The following is a 26450-nucleotide window of genomic DNA, read 5'->3' on the forward strand; positions in this document are numbered from 1 at the left end:
TGATGCGACAGTCTTTATAATGTTGCAAAATACAAGTGCAAAGTGCGAGTACAACCAAAAGGAAGGACAAATATAACTGAAGTATGATGCTGGGACCATCCACTGCAGTATCTTGCCCGGGTTACTCCGGCATCACATGACATAATGTATCATTTCATCTCACATGACAATTGTACACACTGTTAACTCACATGATGTGGTTATTATTACATTTCCTGGCTTATCATATCATTTAGGAGGAGTAACAAGAAACATCTACTGCTATCTCTTGTATTATATTATCTTCCAAGATAGGAACAGAGAACATCCACTGTTATCTCCCCACATGATGTAGTAAACTCAACACTATATATGAGCAGACTTACCTATTTACTTTATACGAACAGGATCACTTTGCTACTTTATATCATCATGCTTACTTTGTTACTCTGTTTGACCAGACGTTTTGGTTCACATGGCTTTTTTTCTTAACATGACCTGGTGTAGCTGAGCATCAACAAATTTGATCAAGCACGATACTGACTGCATATCGTGACTTGAGTAAAAAGTGTCATTCGCTATAACATGAGAAAGCTGGCAAACCCAGTGGTAATGGTGTTAAGTATGAAAGATACTGAGATGATGATGGTTACCCAGTGGTAACAGTTTGAGATGAAACACACTGATCTGAAGGTGGCAATCCAGTGGTAATGGTGTTAAGTGTGAAACACACTGAACAGATGATGGCAACCCAGCGGTAAAGGTGTTCAGTATGAAACACACTGAACTGCAGTGTGATGATGGCAACCCATTGGTAATGGTGTTAAGTATGAAACACACTGAACTAATGATGGCAACCCAGTGGTGATGGTGTTAAGTGTGAAATAAACTGAACTGCAGTGTGATGATGGCAACCCAGTGTTAAAGGTGTTAAGTATGAAATACACTGAACAGATGATGGTAACCCAGTGGTAAAGGTGTTAAGTATGAAACACACTGAACTGCAGTGTGATGATGGCAGTCCAGTGGTAATGGTGTTAAGTGTGAAAGACACTGAACTGATGAATCTCTGACGCCGTGGTAGGTGAGGGAGCAAGTATGTAGAGAGCCTTTGCCGTCGGTGGATTGTACACTGACAAATTTACTTGTCAATGATTGGCTGGTTGACAAGCGATCGTTGTTGGAGAGGTGGGAGGCGATGGTCATCAGTAGTTTTAAAACTTTTAGTCAACGTGTGGAATAGGTCTTCCTGAAAATTACCAATAGATACATTCATTAAGATTAGTGTGATACAAGATAATATTACAAGGTAAGGCATTATGATCAACTGTATTAAGACCCTAAGGTCACAGAGCATCTGGTACATTTTGAATTATATACAGATATGTGAACATCTTGACAAATTTAGTGTTAAAAGGGTCAACGAGAACTCCTGTTGGCTTCTATAAAAGCACATATAATCTTACCTGTTTCTCGAACATTTTCACATTAATGAAATGTTGTTGTCCATGATACTATATATACTTGCCCTGTGAAGGCCTACGTGTACCACAAAAGGTATTTAGTGTATACGGAATGACTGTTTGAACTGAGCAACTTGGCCATGATTCGTATGTAATAAATGTGTTTCAATTTAGAGCAAATTTTGGTGAGAATCATTCCAATATTCATGACAATGATATGTGCCACAAGATCTGTTGTTGTGTCTCCATTACTCTTCATAGAATCAAAACAAACTCATAGTGAGCAGTACATTACTATATATATATTGACTGAAGACAATTTCATGGTAAAGTGTTTTACCCGGAAATGTTTACCTTTCTGTACTGAAAGAATCATTGTGTCCTTAATGTTTAATGAAGCGTTTATGCAATAGTCTAACAATATCAAATGGTAACTGTAATATATCTGAAATACGTTTCACTCAATTTTCTGAGAGATTGAGTTTCAATTACAACCAAGATTATTCTTCAACGGTAGAAACTTTTCCCTAATGTTGACAAAGTACATTAAAGTTGGTCTGAAGTGTCTTAATCTTTGACCTGTATTTAGTTTTTCTGTCATATAGAAATCCAGTCAAATTTTCATAGGTTTTCCCAGGAAAGTCTATTTATGTTTCCCGAACTTACAATAATGACAGCCTACTCAGCAGTCACCTTCACCTGACATATTGTCATTGTCAGTTTCAACAGCTTCTGTAGCATTGTTCCCACACTTTCAACATTCACACAACTCTCGATGGGACACCTCATTACGAAGACAAGAATATCTTCACACAGTACCCGTGCTGCCACACACAATATACTACATATAAAATATCATTATATAGATCACTGTAGACGTCCTAGGAGAACAAATAGACTCTCTTATATTGAAAAATAAACAAGTCTATCATCTAAACAGCCGGATTGTTTGACCTTTCACTGTAGTGGTGTGGAGCATCACTTGTCGCTTAAAAAGTCCTCATAATCTTACAGTCTCAAGGGTGGAGAGAAGGGATAAAGATCTACATGGTGAAAGCACCATACGCGTACCCACACCATGGTGTATGATGTCATTGTATATGACACCTGATACTCTTCATAGAGTCACCTGCCGTGAACTACACGTCTTGTGTGTCTCATCCCCTGCAGGAGTCAGCTCAAGGAGCGCCAGTAACTTAATGTCTGTGGTTGATCTGGCCACAGTCTGGCTGCTCAGCTTACACCTGGGGATGAAGATTCTTATGGCAATCTCTGCGTTTCATTCATAAGGAAGCGCCGTCAGCGTGATTTGTAGGCAGTAGCCCGTTAAAGAGTCCCTTCCTGATATTCTGGTGGCCAGCGTTATGAATCGAGACTGGTCGCAATTAATGAATAAACTTGGTATGTAAAGGAAAACAGTAAAACTCATAAGCGTGCAGGAGTGTGCTTCACGTTCACCAACCAGGAACGGATGGATGTTGTGGAGGCTGTATGTACCTGACCCGGCCCATTATATAAGGAATGTTGTATATACCTGATCCACCCCATTATATTAAGAATATTGTATATATCTGATCCATTCCATTATATGAGGAATGTTTCATATTCTTAGACTATTGCATAAATGTAATGTATAGACCATCACTAATATTAAGATTACAATTCTATGTGTATTTGATAATAGAAGATTTAATGATATTTCTCTTGGTAATAGAGTTAGAGTTAATAACTGAGATGGCATTGCTCCAGTCAATACAATGATCATAGTTTTTAACGTGATTAAACAAGGCATTTGATTCTTGTCCCGTTCTTATACTATATCTATGTTGCTTAAGTCTAACAGAAAGATCCTTACCAGTCTGACCAACATAAAATTTATCACAATTTCCACAAGGCACTTTATACATGCATCCAAGAGAATTTTCTGGTGAATTTCTGATTAAGATATTCTTTATAGTATTATGTGTTACTAAAGGCAACATTTACATTGAAGGATTTAAGCAACATGGGAAGTAAAGTGAAATTATTATTAAATGGGAGAACTAAAAGATTCTTGGTGTCAATAGGAGGTTTGGGCTTAACTCTATAAAATGATTTCTTTGCTAACTTAAGGGATTTGTCAATGAGAGATCTAGGGTACTTTAACTTAGATCCAATAGAATATATCCTCTCAAACTCATCATCAATAAACTCTGGACTGCAAATACGTAATGCCCCAAGGAAAATACATTGAAATGATGATAATTTAACTCTGTCATGTTGAGATGAGAAATAATGGATATATGAGCATACATTGGTGGGTTTTCTGTATATGCTAAACTTAAACTTGTTTCCTTGCAATCTAAAAACTAGTTAGCTTTGATGTTTCCTCACTTTTCACTAAAGTTCCAGTTGATATACATATATCACACTATTCGCCATTTCCTGGGTTAGCGAGGTAGCGTTAAGAACAGAGGACTGAGCTTTTGAGGGAATATCTTCACTTGGCCCCACCTTTGTTCCTTATTTAGGAAAATTAAAAACGAGAGGAGAGGATTTCTAGCCCCCTGCTCCCTTCCCTTTTAGTCGCCTTGTACGACACGCAGAGAAGTATTCTTTCTCCCCTATCCCCAGGGTTAAGGTTAGATAGCTGGGAGTGGACTTAGCAGCGGATGAAACCATGGAAGCGGAAGTGAGTCACAGTGTGGGAGGATTGGTCGAAGGTTCTGGGAGCTTTGAAGAATGTGTTGAAGGCGAGAGCGTTATCTCGGGGAGCAAAAATAGGAATGTTTGAAGGAATAGTGGTTCCAACAATGTTATATGGTTGTGAGGCATGGGCTATAGATAGGGTTGTGCGGAGGAGGGTGAATGTGTTGGAAATGAAATGTTTGAGGACAATATGTGGTGTGAGGTGGTTTGATCAAGTAAGTAATGTAAGGGTATGATGGATGTGTGGTAATGAAACGAGTGTGGTTGAGAGAGCAGAAGAGGGTATGTTGAAATGGTTTGAACAGATAGAGGGAATGAGTGAGGAAAGATTGACAAAGAGGATATATGTGTCAGAGGTGGAAGGGACAAGGAGAAGCGGGAGACCAAATTGAGATGGAAAGATTAGTGAAAAAGATTTTGAGCGACCGGGACCTGAACATACAGGAGGGTGAAAGGAATGCAAGGAATAGAGTGAACTGGAACGATGTGGTATACTGGGGTCGACGTGCTGCCAATGGATTGAACCAGGGCATGTGAAGCGTCTGGGTTAAACCATGGAAAGGTCTGTGGGGCCTGGATGTGTAAAGTTTGCTACCCCACCACACAGGGAATAGCCCCCCCCCCCCCTCCCACACACACAGACACACACACACACACACACACACACACACACACACACACACACACACTCCAGCGAGGTAGCGCCAGGAAAAGACAAAAAGGCTACATTCGTTCACACACAGTCTCTAGCTGTCATGTGCAATGCATCAAAACCGCAGCTCTCTATTCACATCCAAACCTCACAGACCTTTCCATGGTTTGCCCCGGGCGTTTCACATGGCCTGGTTCAGTCAAGTGACGACACGTTGACCCCAGTATACCCAATCGTTTCAATGCACTCTATCCTTTCTTTTGCAATTTGGTCTCCCGCTTCTTCTTGTTCCCTCCACTTTTGACATATATGTATCCTCTTTGTCAACCTTTCCTAACTCGTTCTCTCCATGTGTCCAAACCATTTCAACACCCCCTCTTCTGCTCTCTCAACCACACTCTCTTTATTACCAAACATCTTTCTTACCCCCTTCATTAATTACTCAATCAAACCACCTAAGACCACACAGTATCCTCAAATATCTTCCAACACATCCACCCTCCTTCGCATATCCTTATCTCTACCCCATGCCTCACAACCATGTAATATTGTTGGAACCACTATTCCTTCAAACATACCAATTTTTGCTCTCCGAGATAACGTTCTCTGTTTCACACATATTCTTCATCGCTCACACAACCGTCGCCATCTCCCAAACCCCATTAGCTCTGTTCCGCTTCCATAGTTCCATTCGCTGCCAAGTCCACTCCCAAACATCTAAAACACTTCACAATTTTTCTTCATTCAAACTTACATTCCAAGAAACTTATCTCGCAACACTATTTATATTTACTCTCAACTTTTTCCTTTCACACACTCTTCCAATGTCTGAAGTTTCTCACTTGAATCAGCAACCCATACCGTGTCATCGGCGAACAACAACTGACTCACTTCCCAACAGACTGCATACTCGCTCCTCTCTCCAAAACTCTTGCATTTACCTCCCTAACCACACCATCCTAGAATAAATTAAACAACCATGGTGACATCATGCACCCCTGCCGCAGACCGTCATTCACTGTGATCCACTCCTGCAGCCTTGCCTCATATCATCTTCCGTGCGGCTTTCACCGCCTATTCTCTCTTCACGAAACCACTCTCCCTGACTATTTCACTTTGCACACCATCCCGAGCAAAACACTCAACATCTGCTATCCTATCATCAAAGACATTCAATAATCCTTCAAAATACTCACCCATCATTTCCTATAATCACTTCCCTTTGGCGCCTTCACAGATGTTCCCATTTGTTCTCTTGTCTTTCATACATATTTAACTCCTTCCAAAGCATCTTTATATTTTCCCTAAAGTTTAATTATACTCTCTCACCCCAATTCTCATTTGCCCTCTTTATGAACCCCTTCCTTAATTACCGTCCACACGCTTCTCTTTTCTCTTTCACTAGTAACTTTACGTCTTGAATCCACCACTCACTACCCTTTCTAATTTGCCCACCTCCCACCTTTCTCATGCCACATGCATCTCTTGCACATGACATCACTGCTTCCCTAATTACCTCATATTCCTCACCCAATCCCCTCACTTCATTTCCTGTCACCTTTTGCCATTTTACACTCAATCTCTCCTGGTGTTTTCCCACACAAGTTTCCTTTCCAAGCTCAGTTATTCTCACCACTCTCTTCTCCCCGACAATGTTTCATTTTTTCTGAAAAACTCTACAAATCTTGACTACTCGCTCCCACATGATAGTGATCAGACATCCCACCAGCTGCCCCTCTCAGCACATATACATCCAAAAGTCTCCTTTTTACGCGCCTATCAATCAATACGTAATATTTAAATGCCCGTTGACCATCTCTCCTACTCACATACGTATCCTTGAGTATATCTTTCTTTTTATAGCAAGTATACCTAATCACTTGTCTGTCTTCAGTAACAACTCCACAAGCTCTTCACCATTTCCATTCATGACACTGAACACCCCATGCGCCCAAATATATAATCTCAACTGCCACATTGCTTATCTTCGTATTTAAATCACCCATCTCAAGTACCCGGTTTCGTTCACCACATCTGTTGACACCCTCTCAGCTGCTCCCAAAACAATTGCCTCTCATGATCTTTCTTCTCATGACCAGGTGCATAAGTACCAATAATCACCCATCTCTCTCCATCCACTTTCAGTTTCACCCATATCAATCTAGAATTTACTTCCTTACACTCCAGCACAAACTACCACAACTCCTGCTTCAGGAGTTTTGCTACTCCTTCCTTAGCTCTTGTCCTATCACCAATCCATGACTTAACTCCCAAGACTTTTCCTAACCATTCTTTCCCTTTACCATTAAGCTTCGTTTCACTTAGAGCCAGAATATCCAGGTTTCTTTCCTCAAACATACTACCTATCTCTCCTCTCTTCTCATCTTGGTTACATCCATATACATTCAGACATCCCAACCAACACCCTCGTGGAGGATGAGCACTCCCAGCTTGACTCCTTCTGTTTCCTTTTGTTGAGACGAAGATGGAAGATACTTCCACCTTCCAACCTGCGAGGAAGACTTGTCGCCGCATTACCGAGCAACCGAACGAACTCTCCACTCACAATAGGTTTAGCGTACTGGATGATGAAGTACAGGATGATCGTAGCATCATCCTGGTCGGAAAATCTATAGCCATCTTGGTCGGGGACTCTATTAGTCAGATATCAGGACCAGGAGTTCTGTGTGAAGGGTAGAAATAGGAAGAATTTGTGTTATGTCAGGGCTAGGATAGAACACGTCCTAGATAAGTTTGACGACACACTCTCAAACAATCCCGAGGATGTGATTTTGTCGTTCAGGTGAGGACGAACGATGCAGTTAATGGCAGATCGGATGAAATATTAGCAAGGTATGGGAAACTTATAAACAAGTACACCAAGTATTCCCAATCACTTGTCTGTTTCCGGCACACAACTCCACAAGCTCTTCACTATTTCCATCCATAACACTGAACACCCCATGCTTATAATATCGGGATTGTTGCCAAGGTATGACGTCGGTTTCTGCACCCTTAGTAGAATGCTGAGGATAAACAGAAGAATCGAAGCTCTTTGTAGGGAGGAGGGTTGTGTGTTTAGTATCGACCTGTGGGAACATTTTAGTCATGATAGATCTCTGTACGCTAGGGGTGGTCTTCATTTAAAATGGAATTGGGAAAGCCCGCCTTACAGAGTACTGGATGAAAGTAGTAGGCATTTTTCCGATAAACTACTCAGAACAAATCACGGTCTAGCTAACGAAAGAACTTGAAGAGTCGGGGACAGTGAGGAGGTAGATGTGGGAGGGGTCGGTGCGGGGGGGAATCTGGGTGTGAAAGGGATCTGAGGAACGAGGCGTCCAGTCTGACCACTATAAAGTTAGCGGTAGAGGGTGGATGGCACCTTGGCGGTCGGGATCCTCGGAGAGTATCGGTAACCTCACAGGCAGAGGAATTACCAAAGAAAGGTCAAGTAGGGCCAGTTGGGAACAACATTGGCGGTATGAACGGCGGGTTAGCACAAGTCAACTCTCAGGTAACTTTTAGAAACGATTCTGGTAGGGTCCAGTGAGGGGAGGGTCAGAGTAAGGCGGCGAACCCAAAACAGATGGAGAACCGCTCTTTTCCGCTGCTGCACACACAGACATTACCAGTGACAATACAGACACACAGTAAGAAAAAAGAAAAAAAAAGACAATTCAGTCCAGAAATCAACTCGAAAGAAAACAAGTTTAATATACACAAATGCCGGGAGCATTATTACGAAACGCGATAAACTTACATCCTATGCAGTTACTGAAAAACCGAACATTATTGCAATCTCAGAAACGTGCGTAAACTCTGAAAATGAATAATCGCCGAGTTAGCAACACCCGGATACAGACTACTTACGAAAGATCGCTTGTACAGCTTAGGTGGTGGAGTTTTGTTCTACGTTGATAACAATCTAAGCGCTATTAAGATCAACAAAGTAGACACAGACACTTGACGTTACCGACAAGTTCAAAAGTAAACTACGTCTCGGCGTTATTTACAGACCTCCTAAGCAAAAAGTAGACGACGAGAAGATGTTATACAATGAAATCAAAACTACAGTAAAGAGGTTATAATAGTGGAAGACTTCAACAGTCCAAACATAAACACGTTAACAGGTGACCGAGAGGGAACTAGACTAACGGAACTGATTGAAGACGCTTTTCTGGAACAGTTAATTAAAAAAACAACTTTGGTAAGACCATTCTTGATCTTGTCCTCACCAGTGACACAAACTTATCAACTCTTGCGAAGTGGGCGAGAGTTTGTCAAACAGCGATCACTGTTGGATTAGATTAGAGATGAATCTAGATCATGAAATACATGACAAACTCTTGATCCCAGGTTACAGGCGAGCAAATTTTGAAAACATTGGACGAAAAATTCGTAGTGCCAGTTGGGTAAAACTTCTTGACATTTACACAGTAGAGGAAATGTGGAATAATTCTAAAAACATACCACTCAAGATCGTAAATAACATTCCACGAATTACTAGGAACTTGCAATATTTCAAAACCATCGTGGATGGACAGGAGAAGAGAAGGACTAATTCGCTAAAAGAAGAAAACATATAAGAAATTCAAATCAATAGGAACTGATGAAAATCGCCAGGAATCAATCAAAATCCAAAGAGAGTAAGAAGGACATAAGATGGAATAAACACGAGGAAGAAAAAGAATTTCCTTGAAAATTATGAATAATCCTAAGGAATTCTTCAAACATGTAAGACAAAGGAAGACAGTAAAATTAGGAATTGGACCATTGCGAAACGAACATGACGCACTAACTTACTAACAAGGAAATGACTACCATACGAAATTATTCTTTTAACTCCGTCTTCACAACTGAAGAAACATCTCGAATACCGCAACCAATGAAAATGTTTCAAGGATCTGATGAAGAGACAAGAAGGAGAGTTAGAAGTTATAGAAAGAAAGAGCTCTGAAGTACTTACGTATCTGGACCAATTAAATCCTAACAAATTCAACGGCCCAGATAACTTAGCTCCAAGATTTTTAAAGGAATTGGGACGAAAACTTACCGCCTGATAAAGTACATTATGATTTCCAAAAGGCTTTTGATAAAGTATCTCACAAATGACTTTTATATAAACTCAAAGCACACGGAATCGGTGAAGAACTCTGTACATGGATCAGAAACTGGCTTACTGGAAGAAAGCAGCGTGTAGTATTAAACGGCCAAGCCTCAGATAGGCTAGACGTAATGAGTGGTGTGCCACAGGGGTCGGTCCTAGGCCCAATTCCTTTCATAATATACATTAATGACCTAGAACTTGGTCTCATATCTATAATGACCTAGAACTGAGTCTCATATCTAAACTAAGAGGTAGAGCTGTAAACAGGCGGGACTGCGAAATGATTCAAAGAGATCTTAACTTACCAGCAGAGTGGTCAGACAGATCACAAATGAAATTCAATGCAAACAAGTGTAAAGTTATGCACTTTGGAGACAAGAATATACGTTCCGACTACAGACTATTTGGAAACTCTCTAACTAAAGTAAATGAAGAAAGGGACCTTGAAGCTGTCATTAGCAACAATCTGAAGTACACTAAACAGTGTCAAGCAACACAAATTTGGTCCCCAAACTGTCAAAAAAGATGAGGAAAAATTATAGCAAGTACAAAGACGCACGACGAAATTGATCCCATCCCTTAGAAATCTAGCATGTGAAGAGAGGCTAAAACGATTGGATCGCTTCTCCTTTAAAAGAGGAAAAAACAAAAACGTAGACTTCGCAGCGACTTAATCCAAGCGTTCAAAATTCTGAGCAACTTCGATAAAGTAAATCACGAACATCTTTTCGAAGTACAAGAAAATACGGTTACCAGGACAGACGAAATAAAACAAACCTAAAAGATGTAGTCCAGACGTGGGAGAAAAAAACTTTTTCCTGTAGGTGTGTTGAGCACTGGAATAAGTTACCGTCAGACATGGTGAATGCTAAGACTATATTTAGACAAATATTTCATAAATTCAAGTAAACTATGAGAAAAGCGCCAGAAATAAACTGTATAAGCGACAGCGGTAACGGGGACACTAGACGGATAAGTTGCAGCAGCGGGGAGTCTGTGATAGCTTTAGAATCTGCTGACCGGAATTACATTTTCTTGTTAGAATCCTGTTTTTCTTCTTTTCTCAGATAACCTAGATGTGGACCTCCTGTTGTCTGTCTTTCTCAAGTAAACTCATGTAAATAGCTTCATGGTAAGGTATAATGTAATGGGTTATGGTAGAGTATATGCACTCATTTCAAGAGGGTAGCACACAAAGCCATACATGGACCTCCTTGGTGTAACGCTAAGCATTCCAGACCATGACACGTTTACGGGCCGCCCTGAAACAAGCGCATGGGTTCGAACCCTGGTCGTGGCAGTCGGTCCACAGTGAACTCAGCTGTTTATCCATCCCGTGCGGTTGGTCAATAAAATATGGTGAATAAGACGGCCTCGATTAGGGCTCCAGTTGCCCCTGCCGTCTCTACTAACATGAAAAAAAAAAAAAGACAGGAGAGAACAGTGACGGTCCAAACTACCTACAGACATTTCTAAATCTCTTCATTTGTCACCGATTTGGATTAGAATTCTAATAAAGTAATCTAGTGTCACTTCAGACGACCAAATTGAATGGTAACTTACAGCGAATCCTACAGGCTCTAGTATGATCATTACACACGACAGTCACGCAGAGGGGGACACTTGCGGTGCTGTGGCCTGGGAAGACTGAGTATGAGTTTCCGCCATGCAAGGAGCCTAAGTGCGAGCCTCCGCCATATGCGTAGCCATGGTAAGGGTTTCGACCGTGTGAGACACCAACGTAAGAGCTCCCGCCATATGGGTCGCGTACTGTGTAAGAGCTTCCACCGTATGAGACTCCTGGGTGAGAGCTCCCGCCATGTGAGGGGCGTGTGTAAGAGCTTCCACCATATGAGAAACCTTGGTAATCCTTCACGCCAAGTAAGCTGGGGTGAAGTACTCCGTTACCATACAGGAGGTTGTCGCTCAGGCTCCTCTCTTCCTCTGCGTGGACGAGGTCAGTGTTCTGTGTGTTCACAATAATGATCAAGTTAGCCCCTGAACACTTCATCCTAGACTATATACTTTTTTTTATCTTGTATACAAAATAATAACATGAAGATGTACTGTAACTGAGAACATACATTTGTCATGGTCGCTCACAACACACTATCATACAAAGCCATCATTTGAGTCATATTGTTTCAGACATATTAGAATCATTCTTTTCCTACTGGGAAAATCTATATGAAGAGAAGAAGATGACCACACTCCTTATTCCTTATATATTACTGATAACTTCTCAAAGAAAACGTTGAGGACGAGAGATCAATATTGCTCTTGCTTGGCTGTAGGGATATATGTGGTAAAACTGGCACTGTAGAGTTGTGCTATTGTAGTGGTGGAGGGAAAATGTAGTGGTGGAGGAGGAATGTAGTGGTGGAGGGGAAATGTAGTGGTGGAGAGGGAATGTAGTGGTGGAGGGCAATGCAGTGGTTGAGGGAAATGTAGTGGTGGAGGGGGAATGTAGTGGTGGAGGGGGAATATAGTGGTGAAGGGAGATGTAGTGGTGGAGGGGAATGTAGTGGTGGATGGAGAATGTGATGGTGGAGGGAGATTGTAGCGGTAGAAGGGGAATACAGTGGTGGAGGGGGGATGGAATGGTAAAGGGGGAAGGCAGTGGTAGAGGGGAATGTAGAGGTGGAGAGGGAATGTAGTGGTGGAGGGGAAATGTAGCAATGGTGGGGAAAAGTAGTGGTTGAGGGAAACATATTGGTGGAGTGGGAATGTAGAGGGGGAAGGGGAATATAGTGGCGGAGGGGAAATGTAGTGGTGGAGGGGAATGTTGTGGTGAAGGGGGAAATGTAGTAGTACAGGGGAAATGTAGAGGTGGAGGGGGAACGTAGTGGTGAGGGGAGAATGTAGCGGTAAAGGGTAATACAGTGGTGGAGGAGAATGTAATGGGGGAGGGAGAATGTTGCCTTAGAAGGGAAATATAGCGGTGGATTGGAAATGTAGCGGTGGAAGAGGGATTTAGTGGTAGAGGAGGGATGTAGTGGAGGGAACTGTAGTGGTGGAGGGGAAATATCGTGGTGCAGTGGGAAATGTAGTGGTGGGGAGGAAATGCAGTGGTGCAGTGGGAGATGTAGTGGTGAAGGAGAACTGTAGTGGTAGAGGGGGAACGCAATGTGGGAGTGGGAACGTACGGGTAGAAGGGAGTGTAGTGGTGGATGGGGAATGTAGTGGTGGAGGGGAATGTAGTGGTGGATGGGAATGTAGTGGTGGAGGGGGGATGTAGTGGTGGATGGGGAATGTAGTGGTGGAGGAAAATGTAGTGGTGGAGGGGGGATGTAGTGGTGGATGGGGAATGTAGTGGTGGAGGAAAATGTAGTGGTAGAGGGGGGATGTAGTGGTGGATGGGGAATGTAGTGGTGGAGGAAAATGTAGTGGTGGAGGGGGGATGTAGTGGTGGATGGGAATGTAGTGGTGGAGGAAAATGTAGTGGTGAAGGGGGGAATGTAGTGGTGGAGGGAAATGTAGTGGTGGAGGGAAATATAGTGGTAGAGGGGGAATGTAGTGGTGAAGGGGAATGTAGTGTTACAGGGAAATATAATGGTGTAGGGATAATGAAGTCGTAAATGGGGAATGTAGTGGTGGATGGGAATGTAGTGGTGGAGGCAAATGTAATGGTGGAGTGAAATGTAGTGATGAGGGGAGAATGTAATTGTTGAGGGGAATGGAGTGGTAGAGGGGAAATGTAGTGGTGAGGGGCAAATGTAGTGTTACAGGGAAATATAATGGTGTAGGGATAATGAAGTCGTAAATGGGGAATGTAGTGGTGGAGGCAAATGTAATGGTGGAGTGAAATGTAGTGATGAAGGGGAATGGAGTGGTGGAGGGGGAATGTAGTGGTGGAGGGGGAATGTAGTGGTGGAGGGAGGATGTAGTGGTGGAGGGGGAATGTAGTGGTGGAGGAAAATGTAGTGGTGAAGGGGGGAATGTAGTGATGGAGGGAAATGTAGTGGTGGAGGGGAAATATAGTGGTAGAGGGAAATGTAGTGGTGAAGGGGAAATGTAGTGTTACATGGAAATATAATGGTGTAGGGATAATGAAGTCGTAAGTGGGGAATGTAGTGGTGGGGGGGGAATGTAGTGGTGGAGGGGAAATGTTGTGGTGGAGGGGGAATGTAGTGGTGGAAGGAAGAATATGATGGTGGAGGGGGAATGTAATGGTGAAGGAAGAATATGATGGTGGAGGGGGAATGTAGTGGTAGAGGGGAACGTAGTGGTGAAAGGGAAATGTAGTAGTGGAGGAGGGACGTAGTTGTAGAGGGAAATGTAGTGTTAGAGGAGGGATGTAGTGGTAAAGGGAAATGTAGTGGTGGAAGAGGGATGTAGTGGTAAAGGGAAATGTAGTGGTGGAGGAGGGATGTAGTGGTAGAGGGAAATGTAGTGGTGGAGGAGGGATGTAGTGGTAAAGGGAAATGTAGTGGTGGAGGAGGGATGTAGTGGTAAAGGGAAATGTAGTGGTGGAGGAGGGATGTAGTGGTGGAGGAGGGATGTAGTATCATTGGAGAATAATTCAATGAGATATTAGTTCCTAAAAATTTATATAGTTTGTGTTGATGTGTATAAGTAGAAGCTCTGTATCACTGGCTTATGATTACATAGTGTAAGAAGAGCGAGGACTACTGGATTCCAATATATTGGAGCAACACATGGGACTGAAACGACAACATGGCTACAGACGATAGGGATAATGTTCTGAGATATATATATTCACATTAACAATTAATAGATTGAGAAATAGACATTGAGGAAATAACTTCCAAGAAATGAGTGGGCGCTAGAATGAACATTACAGATCGAGAATATTATGGGAAAACTGAATGAAGAGAATATCTTCATACAGAGAAGCGAGAGTATAGGAGATGGGCTCTACATGAACAAGATAGGGTAGGAGATGGACTCTACATGAACAAGATAGGGTAGGAGATGGACTCTACTGGAGAAAGATAGTACAGGAAATGGACTCTACTGGAGCAAGATAGAATAGATGGACTCTACTGGAACAAGGTAGTATAGGAAATGGACTCGACTGGAGCAAGATAGAATAGATGGACTCTACTGGAGCAAGATAGTATAGGAGTTGGACTCTACTGGAGTAAGATATCATAGGCTTTGAACTCTACTGGAGCAAGATAGTATACGAATTGGCTCTACTGGAGAAAGATAGCATAGGGTTTGGACTCTTCTGGAGTAACATAGTATGGGAGGTGGCCTCTACTGGGGGAAAATATCATAGGAGCAAGATTTTTCAGGAGCAAGACAGTATGGGAGTCGGACTCTACTTGACCAAGATAGCATGGGTGTTAGACTCTATTGGAGAAAGATAGAATAGGGGTTAGACTCTACAGTAATGAGAGAGAGAGAGAGAGAGAGAGAGAGAGAGAGAGAGAGAGAGAGAGAGAGAGAGAGAGAGAGAGAGAGAGAGAGAGAGAGAGAGAGAGAGAGAGAGAGAGAGATGTATGGTGGTGAGTGAAGGGTTCTGTGTCACACAACATTCAGTACGTGAGATGTATGGTGGTGAGTGAAGGGTTCTGTGTCACACAACATTCAGTACGTGAGATGTATGGTGGTGAGTGAAGGGTTCTGTGTCACACAACATTCAGTACGTGAGATGTATGGTGGTGAGTGAAGGGTTCTGTGTCACACAACATTCAGTACGTGAGATGTATGGTGGTGAGTGAAGGGTTCTGTGTCACACAACATTCAGTACGTGAGATGTATGGTGGTGAGTGAAGGGTTCTGTGTCACAGGACCTTACCGTTCACTTACCATCGTCACCACCAGGAGGAACATCATCTTCAACATTGCCACAACAGATGTCTTCATCCTGCAGGAAGATGATATCTCATTTCATTGTGGCCTTTATTTATGTCCAAACTCATAAAATTTACATATATATATATATATATATATATATATATATATATATATATATATATATATATATATATATATATATTTTTTTTTTTTTTTTGCTTTGTCGCTGTCTCCCGCGTTTGCGAGGTAGCGCAAGGAAACAGACGAAAGAAATGGCCCAACCCACCCCCATACACATGCCTTGATTCAATCCACTGACAGCACGTCAACCCCGGTATACCACATCGCTCCAATTCACTCTATACTTTGCCCTCCTTTCACCCTCCTGCATGTTCAGGCCCCGATCACACAAAATCTTTTTCACTCCATCTTTCCACCTCCAATTTGGTCTCCCACTTCTCCTCGTTCCCTCCACCTCCGACATATATATCGTCTTGGTCAATCTTTCCTCACTCATTCTCTCCATGTGACCAAACCATTTCAAAACACCCTCTTCTGCTCTCTCAACCACGCTCTTTTTATTTCCACACATCTCTCTTACCCTTACGTTACTTACTCGATCAAACCACCTCACACCACACATTGTCCTCAAACATCTCATTTCCAGCACATCCATCCTCCTGCGCACAACTCTATCCATAGTCCACGCCTCGCAACCATACAACATTGTTGGAACCACTATTCCTTCAAACATACCCATTTTTGCTTTCCGAGATAATGTTCTCGACTTCCACACATTCTTCAAGGCTCCCAGAATTTTCGCCCCCTCCCCCACCCTATGATCCACTTCCGCTTCCATGGTTCCATCCGCTGCCAGATCCACTCCCAGATATCACAATCTTCCGCGTGATCAAGATATTCCTATGAGTCCTCGCGGAAAATGAAACACGATAAGTTCCCAGGTGCACTTTCGTGTAATAATCACATCATCAAGGGAGACACAAGAGAGAAATATAACAGTCAGTTGTTGGCTTCGTCTCTTCGATGTATATCAACTGACTGATATATTTCTCTCTTGTGTCTCGCCTGAAGATGTGATTATTACACGAAAGTGCACTTGGGAACTTATCGTGTTTCATTTTCCCCGTGGACTCATAGGAATATATATATATATATATATATATATATATATATATATATATATATATATATATATATATATATATATATATATATATATATATATAAGAGTTTTGGAAAGAGGGGCAAGTATGCAGTCTGTTGTGGATGAGAGAGCTTGGGAAGTGAGTCAGTTGTTGTTCGCTGATGATACAGCGCTGGTGGCTGATTCACGTGAGAAACTGCAGAAGCTGGTGACTGAGTTTGGTAAAGTGTGTGAAAGAAGAAAGTTAAGAGTAAATGTGAATAAGAGCAAGGTTATTAGGTACAGTAGGGTTGAGGGTCAAGTCAATTGGGAGGTAAGTTTGAATGGAGAAAAACCGGAGGAAGTAAAGTGATTTAGATATCTGGGAGTGGATCTGGCAGCGGATGGAACCATGGAAGCGGAAGTGGATCATAGGGTGGGGGAGGGGGCGAAAATCCTGGGAGCCTTGAAGAATGTTTGGAAGTTGAGAACATTATCTCGGAAAGCAAAAATGGGTATGTTTGAAGGAATAGTGGTTCCAACAATGTTGTATGGTTGCGAGGCGTGCGCTATGGATAGAGTCGTGCGCAGGAGGATGGATGTGCTGGAAATGAGATGTTTGAGGACAATGTGTGGTGTGACGTGGTTTGATCGAGTGAGTAACGTAAGGGTAAGAGAGATGTGTGGAAATAAAAAGAGCGTGGTTGAGAGAGCAGAAGAGGGTGTTTTGAAATGGTTTGGGCACATGGAGAGAATGAGTGGGGAAAGATTGACCAAGAGGATATATGTGTCGGAGGTGGAGGGAACGAGGAGAAGTGGGAGACCAAATTGGAGGTGGAAAGATGGAGTGAAAAAGATTTTGTGTGATCGGGGCCTGAACATGCAGGAGGGTGAAAGGAGGGCAAGGAATAGAGTGAATTGGAGCGATGTGGTATACCGGGGTTGACGTGCTGTCAGTGGATTGAATCAGGGCGTGTGAAGCGTCTGGGGTAAACCATGGAAAGCTGTGTAGGTATGTATATTTGCGTGTGTGGACGTATGTCTATACATGTGTATGGGGGTGGGTTGGGCCATTTCTTTCGTCTGTTTCCTTGCGCTACCTCGCAAACGCGGGAGACAGCGACAAAGCAAAAAAAAAAAAAAAAAATATATATATATATATATATATATATATATATATATATATATATATATATATATATATATATATATATATATATATATTAGAAATTCATATATATATATATATATATATATATATATATATATATATATATATATATATATATATATATATATATATATATATATATATATATATTTATGAATTTCTGAAAAAAAGGAAACAGAAGAAGGAGTCAAGCGGGGAGTGCTCATCTTCCTCGAAGGCTCAGATTGGGGTGTCTGAATGTGTGTGGATGTAATCAAGATGAGAATAAAGGAGAGATAGGTAGTATGTTCGAGGAAAGAAACCTGGATGTTCTGGCTCTAAGTGAAACGAAATTCAAGGGTAAAGGGGAAGAGTGGTTTGGGAATGTCTTGGGATTAAAGTCAGGTGTTGGTGAGGGGACAAGAGCTAAGGAAGGAGTGGCAATACTCCTGATGCAGGAGTGGTGGGAGTATGTGATAGAGTGTAACAAAGTAAATTCTTGATTGTTGTGGGTGAAACTGAAAGTGGATGGAGAGAGATGGGTGAACATTGGTGCCTATGTACCAGGTCACGAGAAGAAAGATCATGAGAGGCAAGTGTTTTGGGAGCGGTGAGTGAGTTTGTTAGCAGCTTTGATGCACGAGACCGAGTTATAGTGATGGGTGATTTTTTTGCGAAGGTGAGTAATGTTGCTGTTGAAGGTATAATTGGTATACTTGGGGTGTTCAGTGTTGTGGATGGAAATGGTGGAGAGCTTGTAGATTTGTGTGCTGAAAAAAAGACTGGTGATTGGGAATACCTGATTTAAAAAGCATACGTATGAGTATATGGTGTGGGAGGCAAGTTGCTAGAAGCAGTGAAAAGTTCTTATCGAGGATGTAAGGCATATGTACGAGTAGGAAGAGAGGAAAGTGATTGGTTCTCAGTGAATGTTGGTTTGCGGCAGGGGTGCGTGGTGTCTCCATGGTTGTTTAATTTGTTTATGGATGGGGTTGTTAGGGAGGTGAATGCAAGAGTTTTGGAGAGAGGGACAAGTATGCAGTCTGTTGTGGATGAGAGGGCTTGGGAAGTGAGTCTGTCGTTGTTCGCTGATGATACAGCGCTGGTGGCTGATTCGGGTGAGAAACTGAAGAAGCTGGTGACTGAGTTTGATAACGTGTTTGAAAGAAGACAGCTGAAAGCAAATGTCAATAAGAGCAAGGTTATTAGGTACAGTAGGATTGAGGGACAAGTCAGTTGGGAGGTAAGTTTGAATGGAGAAAAACTGGAGGAAGTGGTGTTTCAGATATCTGGGAGTGGATTTGGCAGCGGATGGAACCATAAAAGCGGAAGTCACAGGGTGGGGGAGGGGGCGAAGGTTCTGGGAGCGTTGAAGAATGTGTGGAAGGTGAGAGCATTATCTCGGAAAGCAAAAATGGGTATGTTTGAAGGAATAGTGGTTCCAACAATGTTATATGGTTGCGAGACGTGAGCTATAGATAGGGTTGTGCGGAGGAGGGTGGATGTGTTGGAAATGAGATGTTTGAGGAAAATATGTGGTGTGAGGTGCTTTGATCGAGTAAGTAATGAAAGGGTAAGAGAGATGTGTGGTAATAAAAAGAGTGTGATTGAGAGAGCAGAAGAGGACGTGTTGAAATGGTTTGGTCACATGGAGAGAATGAGCGAGGAAAAATTGACTAACCATATATATAACTAACCATCAACTCCCAAGTGAAAACATATTGCTTATCCCTTCCCCACGCTGCAGTAACCTCTACCCACAGATCACACACACACCCACACTGAAATAACCCAAGAATCAGTAGATAAACTATCTCCCAACTCACTCTTACCTAAACCAGCGTATAACTAGCCATCAGCTCACAAGTGAAAATATATTGCTTACCCCTTCCCCAGGCTGCAGTAACCTCTACCCACAGATCACACACACACCCACACTGAAATAACCCAAGAGTCAGTAGATAAACTATCTCCCAACTCACTCTTACCTAAACCAGCGTATAACTAACCATCAACTCCCAAGTGAAAATATATTGCTTACCCCTGCCCCACGTTGCAGTAACCTCTACCCACAGATCACACACACACACACACACACACACACACACACACACACACACACACACACACACACACACACACACACTGAACTAACCCAGAAATCAGTAGATAAACTATCTCCCAACACACTCTTAACCTCCATCCCATTAGACATGACACCCATCAGAAACCACACTTGGCAGACAGGCCTAAGTCATACGTTCAGGACATCCCTACAACACAGCATAGACCGTTTTGACATATACAAAAGAATACAAATAAATTCAATCAGCAACAGACCATTGGGTCACTTCGAGGCTGTTTGTGATAGTGGAAGGATCAGAAACTCTGAGATAAATGTGGTAAAAATAAGAAAGTATAATTGTAACCGTGACTAAGGAGGCGGGAATAATGTAAGTGGTGGACTCGAAAGGAAGCGCATATCAAGGCTATTCTAAAACGTATCTGTATTACTGCTTTCAACCACTCTAATTGACCAATCGTTCCATAGTTTAACAACCCTGTTGAAGAAAAAGTATTTCGCCTCATTCGAGGTAAAATGTTTGCCTACGAATGAAATCACACGAATCAAGTCTTAAGTAACCTGATGGATCAAGATTATCAAAGCCTTTGATCATTTTGAATAATTATATGGGATCACCCCTTAACCTTCTTTTTTTTTTAGGCTAAATAGATTCAGGTCATTCAATCTGCTCTCGTAGGTGATGCTTATCAGTCAGAGAATCTGTCTTTTTTCATGTCGGGTGACCAAAACTGTACATAATACTCAAGATATGGAAGAACCAGTGAATCGTAAATACTCAAGATGTGGAAGAACCAGTGAATCGTAAAGAGTAAGGACGATCTCCCTAGGCTTAGATTCGAAGGCCATACCTATGAATCCATGAATTCTGTTCGGTCTTTTCACTTATTCTGTGCACTGCTTACTTGGTGTTAGGCCGCCAGAGATTATTACGCCCAAGTCTTTTTCCTCATTTACCTTGTGCAGTTGAACAGAAGTCACACTATAGCTTGCCTTTTCGTTTTTCCTACCAATATGTAAAACTTTGCACTTATAGCTATCAAACTTCACTTGCTGCCTCTGAGCATAGTCCATTAGTTTGTCTGTTTGGAACAGCAGACCGTCAAGTCTATTTGCTGATTTACTTCCCAGCTTTATATCATCCGCGAATTTTGATATACTGCAATACAGCCCATCATCATTTTTTTTCATACATAGTCGCCATTTCCTGCGTTAGCGAGATAGCGGTAAGAACAGAGAAAATATCCTCACTTAGCCTCCCCTTCTGCTCTTCTTTTTGAAAATTAAAAGCGAGAGGGGAGGTTTTCCAGCCCGCCGCTCCCTCCCCCTTTTAGTCGCCTTCTACGACACCCAGGGTATACGTGGGAAGTATTCTTTCTCCCCTAACCCCATGATTATCATCAATATGTGTGACAGAGTGAAACTGTCCAGAGACTGATCCTTGTGGCACTCCACATGTTACAACTAACCATTCTAAGGCTTGACCATTAATTCCAACTCTTTGTTTAGGATCAATCAACCAATTCTATATCCAGTGAATTACATCCCGCTAGTGACCTTTGATGCCGAAGCTTATCGAAAGCCTTTTAAGAATCTAGACAGATAACATCAACTGTTTTACTTTCATCATACAAGATGATGTCACATAAAAGAGATCGAACAGATTTGTCAGACATGAGTGATTTCGTCGACCATCACAACACGACACTGAACACTTTACGTGCCATTCACATGTCCTGCCCTCTCTGCCCATAAAAGCACACACACACATCACAACACTTCTAGAACTATCGTCCCGACCTAAGTTGTGCAGGAGCCTCACAAGGTTAGGTTAGATTTGGCAGAGCAGAAGGACAAGATTGTTACGGTGCAAGTTTGAATGAAGAAAAATTGTGTTGGAAGAAGTTTTTCAGATACGTGGGAGTGAACATGGCAACGATTGGAACCATGGAGTGAGGGGTCAAAGGGTCTAGGAACATTGAGAATGTATGGAGAGAGAGAGAGGACGATATCAGGGAGGGCGAAAATGGGTATGTGTGAAGGTATATTAGTCCCAGCAATGTTGTATGGATGTGAGGCATGGGTTATAGATGAGAATGTGCGGAGGAGGGTGGATGTGCTGGAAATTAAATGTTTGAGGACAATATGTGGTGTGAGGTTGTGTCATAGAGTTAGTTTTAAAAGAGTATGAGAGAGGAGTGGTGACAAGAGCGTAGTTTAGTGCTGAAGTTGTCCTAAAATGGTTTGGACATATGGAGGAATGAGTGAGGAGAGGTTGACAAAGAGGATATATGTGTCAGAAGTAGAGGGAGAAAGTAGAAGGGAGAGACCAAACTGGAATTAGAAGGGTGACGTGAAAAATACATTTAGTGGTCGGGCCATGAACTGCAAGAGGGTGAAAGGCCTGCAAAGGATAGAGTGAAATGGGCCGATGGGGTATACAGGAAGCATGCTGTTACTTCTTGTCTTTCAATTTCTAAAAGACGGAACAGAAGAAAGGGCCAAGAAATATATACATACAGCATCCTCGGGGATAGGGGAGAAAGAATACTTTCCACTTATTCCCTGCTTGTCGTAAAAGGCGACTAAAAGGGAAGGGAGTAGGAGGCTGGAAATCCTCCCCTCCCGTTTATGATTTTCCAAAAGAACGAACGGAGAGGTGGGCCAAGTGAGGATATGCCCTCTAAGTCTCACTCCTCTGTTCTTAACACTACCTCGCTAACGCGAGATAAGGCGAATATGTATGGATATATATCATATATATATATATATATACTTACTCGATCATACCACCTTACACCACATATTGTCCTCAAACATCTTATTTCCAGCACATCCACCCTCCTCCGCACAACCCCATCTATAGCCCATGCCTCACAACCATATAACATAGTTGGAACCACTATTCCTTCAAACATACCCATTTTTGCTCTCCGAGATAACGTTCCCGCCTTCCACACATTTTTCAACACTCCCAGGACCTACGCCCCCTACCCCACCCTGTGACTCACTTCCGCTTCCATGGTTCCTTCCGCTGCCATATCCGCTCGAGTAAGTAATGAAAGGGTAAGAGAGATGTGTGGTAATAAAACGAATGCGGTTGAAAGAGCAGAAGAGGGTGTATTGAAATGGTTTAGTCACATAGAGAGAATGAGTGAGGAAAGATTGACTAAGAGGATATGTGTCAGAGGTGGAGGGAATGAGAAACGGGAGACCAAATTGGAGGTGGAAGGATGGGGTGAAAAAGATTTTGAGCGATCGGGGCTTGAGCATACAGGAGGGTGAAAGCCGTGCAAGGAATAGTGAACTGGAACGGATGTGGTATACCGGGGTCGACGTGCTGTCGTTAGATTGAACCAGAGCATGTGAAGCGTCTGAGATAAACCATGGAAAGTTTTGTGGGGCCTGGATGGGCAAAAGGAGCTGTGGTTTCGGTGCATTACACATGACAGCTAGAGACTGAGTGTGAACGAATGTGGCCTTCGTTGTCACCTGGAGAGAGTGAGTGAGGAAAGATTGACAAAGAGGATATTTGTGTCAAAGTTGGAGGGAACGAGGAGAAGTGGGAGACCAAATTAGAGGTAGAAGGATGGAGTGAAAAAGATTTTGAGCGATCGGGGCCTGAACATACAGGAGGGTGAAAGGTGTGCAAGGAATAGAGAGAATTGGAACAATGTGGTATATCGGGATCGACGTGCTGTCAATGGATTGAACCAGGGCATGTGAAGCGTCAGAGGTAAACCATGGAAAGTTTTGTGGGGCCAGGATGTGGAAAGGGAGCTGTGGTTTCAGTGCATTACACATGCCTACTAGAGACTGAGTGTGAACGAATGTGGCCTTTGTTGTCTTTTCCTAGCGCAACCTCGCGCACACGCGGGGGGAAGGGGGTGCCATTTCATGTGTGGCGGGGTGGCGGCGAGAATGGATGAAGGCAGCATGTATGAATACGTACATGTGTATATATGTATATGTCTGTGTATGTATATGTATGTATATGTTGAAATGTATAGGTATGTATATGTGCGTGTGTGTGCGTTTATATATATATATATATATATATATATATATATATATATATATATATATATATATATATATATATATATATATATATATATATATATATACTTTTTTTTTTTTTTTTTAATACTTTGTCGCTGTCTCCCGCGTTTGCGAGGTAGCGCAAGGAAACAGACGAAAGAAATGGCCCAACCCCCCCCCCCATACACATGTACATACACACGTCCACACACGCAAATATACATACCTACACAGCTTTCCATGGTTTACCCCAGACGCTTCACATGCCTTGATTCAATCCACTGACAGCACGTCAACCCCTGTATACCACATCGCTCCAATTCACTCTATTCCTTGCCCTCCTTTCACCCTCCTGCATGTTCAGGCCCCGATCACACAAAATCTTTTTCACTCCATCTTTCCACCTCCAATTTGGTCTCCCTCTTCTCCTCGTTCCCTCCACCTCCGACACATATATCCTCTTGGTCAATCTTTCCTCACTCATTCTCTCCATGTGCCCAAACCATTTCAAAACACCCTCTTCTGCTCTCTCAACCACGCTCTTTTTATTTCCACACATCTCTCTTACCCTTACGTTACTTACTCGATCAAACCACCTCACACCACACATTGTCCTCAAACATCTCATTTCCAGCACATCCATCCTCCTGCGCACAACTCTATCCATAGCCCACGCCTCGCAACCATACAACATTGTTGGAACCACTATTCCTTCAAACATACCCATTTTTGCTTTCCGAGATAATGTTCTCGACTTCCACACATTGTTCAAGGCTCCCAAAATTTTCGCCCCCTCCCCCACCCTATGATCCACTTCCGCTTCCATGGTTCCATCCGCTGACAGATCCACTCCCAGATATCTAAAACACTTCACTTCCTCCAGTTTTTCTCCATTCAAACTCACCTCCCAACTGACTTGACCCTCAACCCTACTGTACCTAATAACCTTGCTCTTATTCACATTTACTCTCAACTTTCTTCTTCCACACACTTTACCAAACTCAGTCACCAGCTTCTGCAGTTTCTCACATGAATCAGCCACCAGCGCTGTATCATCAGCGAACAACAACTGACTCACTTCCCAAGCTCTCTCATCCCCAACAGACTTCATACTTGCCCCTCTTTCCAGGACTCTTGCATTTACCTCCCTAACAACCCCATCCATAAACAAATTAAACAACCATGGAGACATCACACACCCCTGCCGCAAACCTACATTCACTGAGAACCAATCACTTTCCTCTCTTCCTACACGTACACATGCCTTACATCCTCGATAAAAACTTTTCACTGCTTCTAACAACTTGCCTCCCACACCATATATTCTTAATACCTTCCACAGAGCATCTCTATCAACTCTATCATATGCCTTCTCCAGATCCATAAATGCTACATACAAATCCATTTGCTTTTCTAAGTATTTCTCACATACATTCTTCAAAGCAAACACTTGATCCACACATCCTCTACCACTACCACTATATATATCTTTCTTTCTTTCTTTCAAACTATTCGCCATTTCCCGCATTAGCGAGGTAGCGTTAAGAACAGAGGACTGGGCCTTGAGGGAATACCCTCACCTGGCCCAATTCTCTGTTCCTTCTTTTGGAAAATAAAAAAAAAAAAAAACGAGAGGGGAGGATTTCCAGTCCCCCGCTCCCTCCCCTTTTAGTCGCCTTCTACGACACGCAGGGAATACGTGGGAAGTATTCTTTCTCCCCTATTCCTATGAGCCCACGAGGAAAATGAAACACGATAAGTTCCCAAGTGCACTTTAGTGAAATAATCACATCATCAGGGGAGACACAAGAGAGAAATATAACAGTCAGTTGATATACAACGAAGAGACGTAGGTAGGACGCCATTTGGTAAAAGATTGCCAAAGTCCAGTTTGAACACCACTTTTCTCTGACTGACTGCTACCAGGCTGGTGGGTCAGCGTAATGTGTGCTATGCCACATACCACTGGCCAGTGTCAGGTAGGCTGGGAGGTCCAGAGTTTGGCATGCCAACTGTCAGGGTCATTATGGCCGTCATTATCAAGTTATAACCACCAGTCGAAAAGAAATAATATTCTTCAAGTGATAAAGATAATTACGGTATGTGTGGCCATTGGTTACACATAGAAAACGTGATCTCATAAAATGTAATCTACTGTTCACTCTAGCAACTCCAGTTGGTTATGCCAGTGACCAATATTCATGTTGCTGTTCTAATTCATATTAGAAGAAATAGAAACATCCGAGGTTTAAATAGCAGAATAAGTTACTTACTTTATCTGCAGACACAACAGTGTTCGGACAGTAGTTCAGCGGCTGGTGATGTGCGATCACCTGGGAGTCTGACGGAGCACTGATGGAGCGACTCCTGGCGG

At 42.5% G+C, this 26450-nt stretch overlaps 1 long non-coding RNA gene across 1 annotated transcript; it reads right to left on the reverse strand.

Moving 5' to 3' along the window:
* LOC139764995 (uncharacterized) lies at window positions 1-26450 on the reverse strand. Its single transcript, XR_011716539.1, has 4 exons — window positions 26350-26450; window positions 15671-15728; window positions 11456-11858; window positions 1-1228 (listed from the first exon to the last, which is right to left on the reverse strand). It is a non-coding gene; the product is annotated as an uncharacterized lncRNA (long non-coding RNA).

This window comes from Panulirus ornatus, chromosome 52 (genome assembly GCF_036320965.1).
Source record: "Panulirus ornatus isolate Po-2019 chromosome 52, ASM3632096v1, whole genome shotgun sequence".
NCBI lineage: Eukaryota > Metazoa > Arthropoda > Malacostraca > Decapoda > Palinuridae > Panulirus > Panulirus ornatus.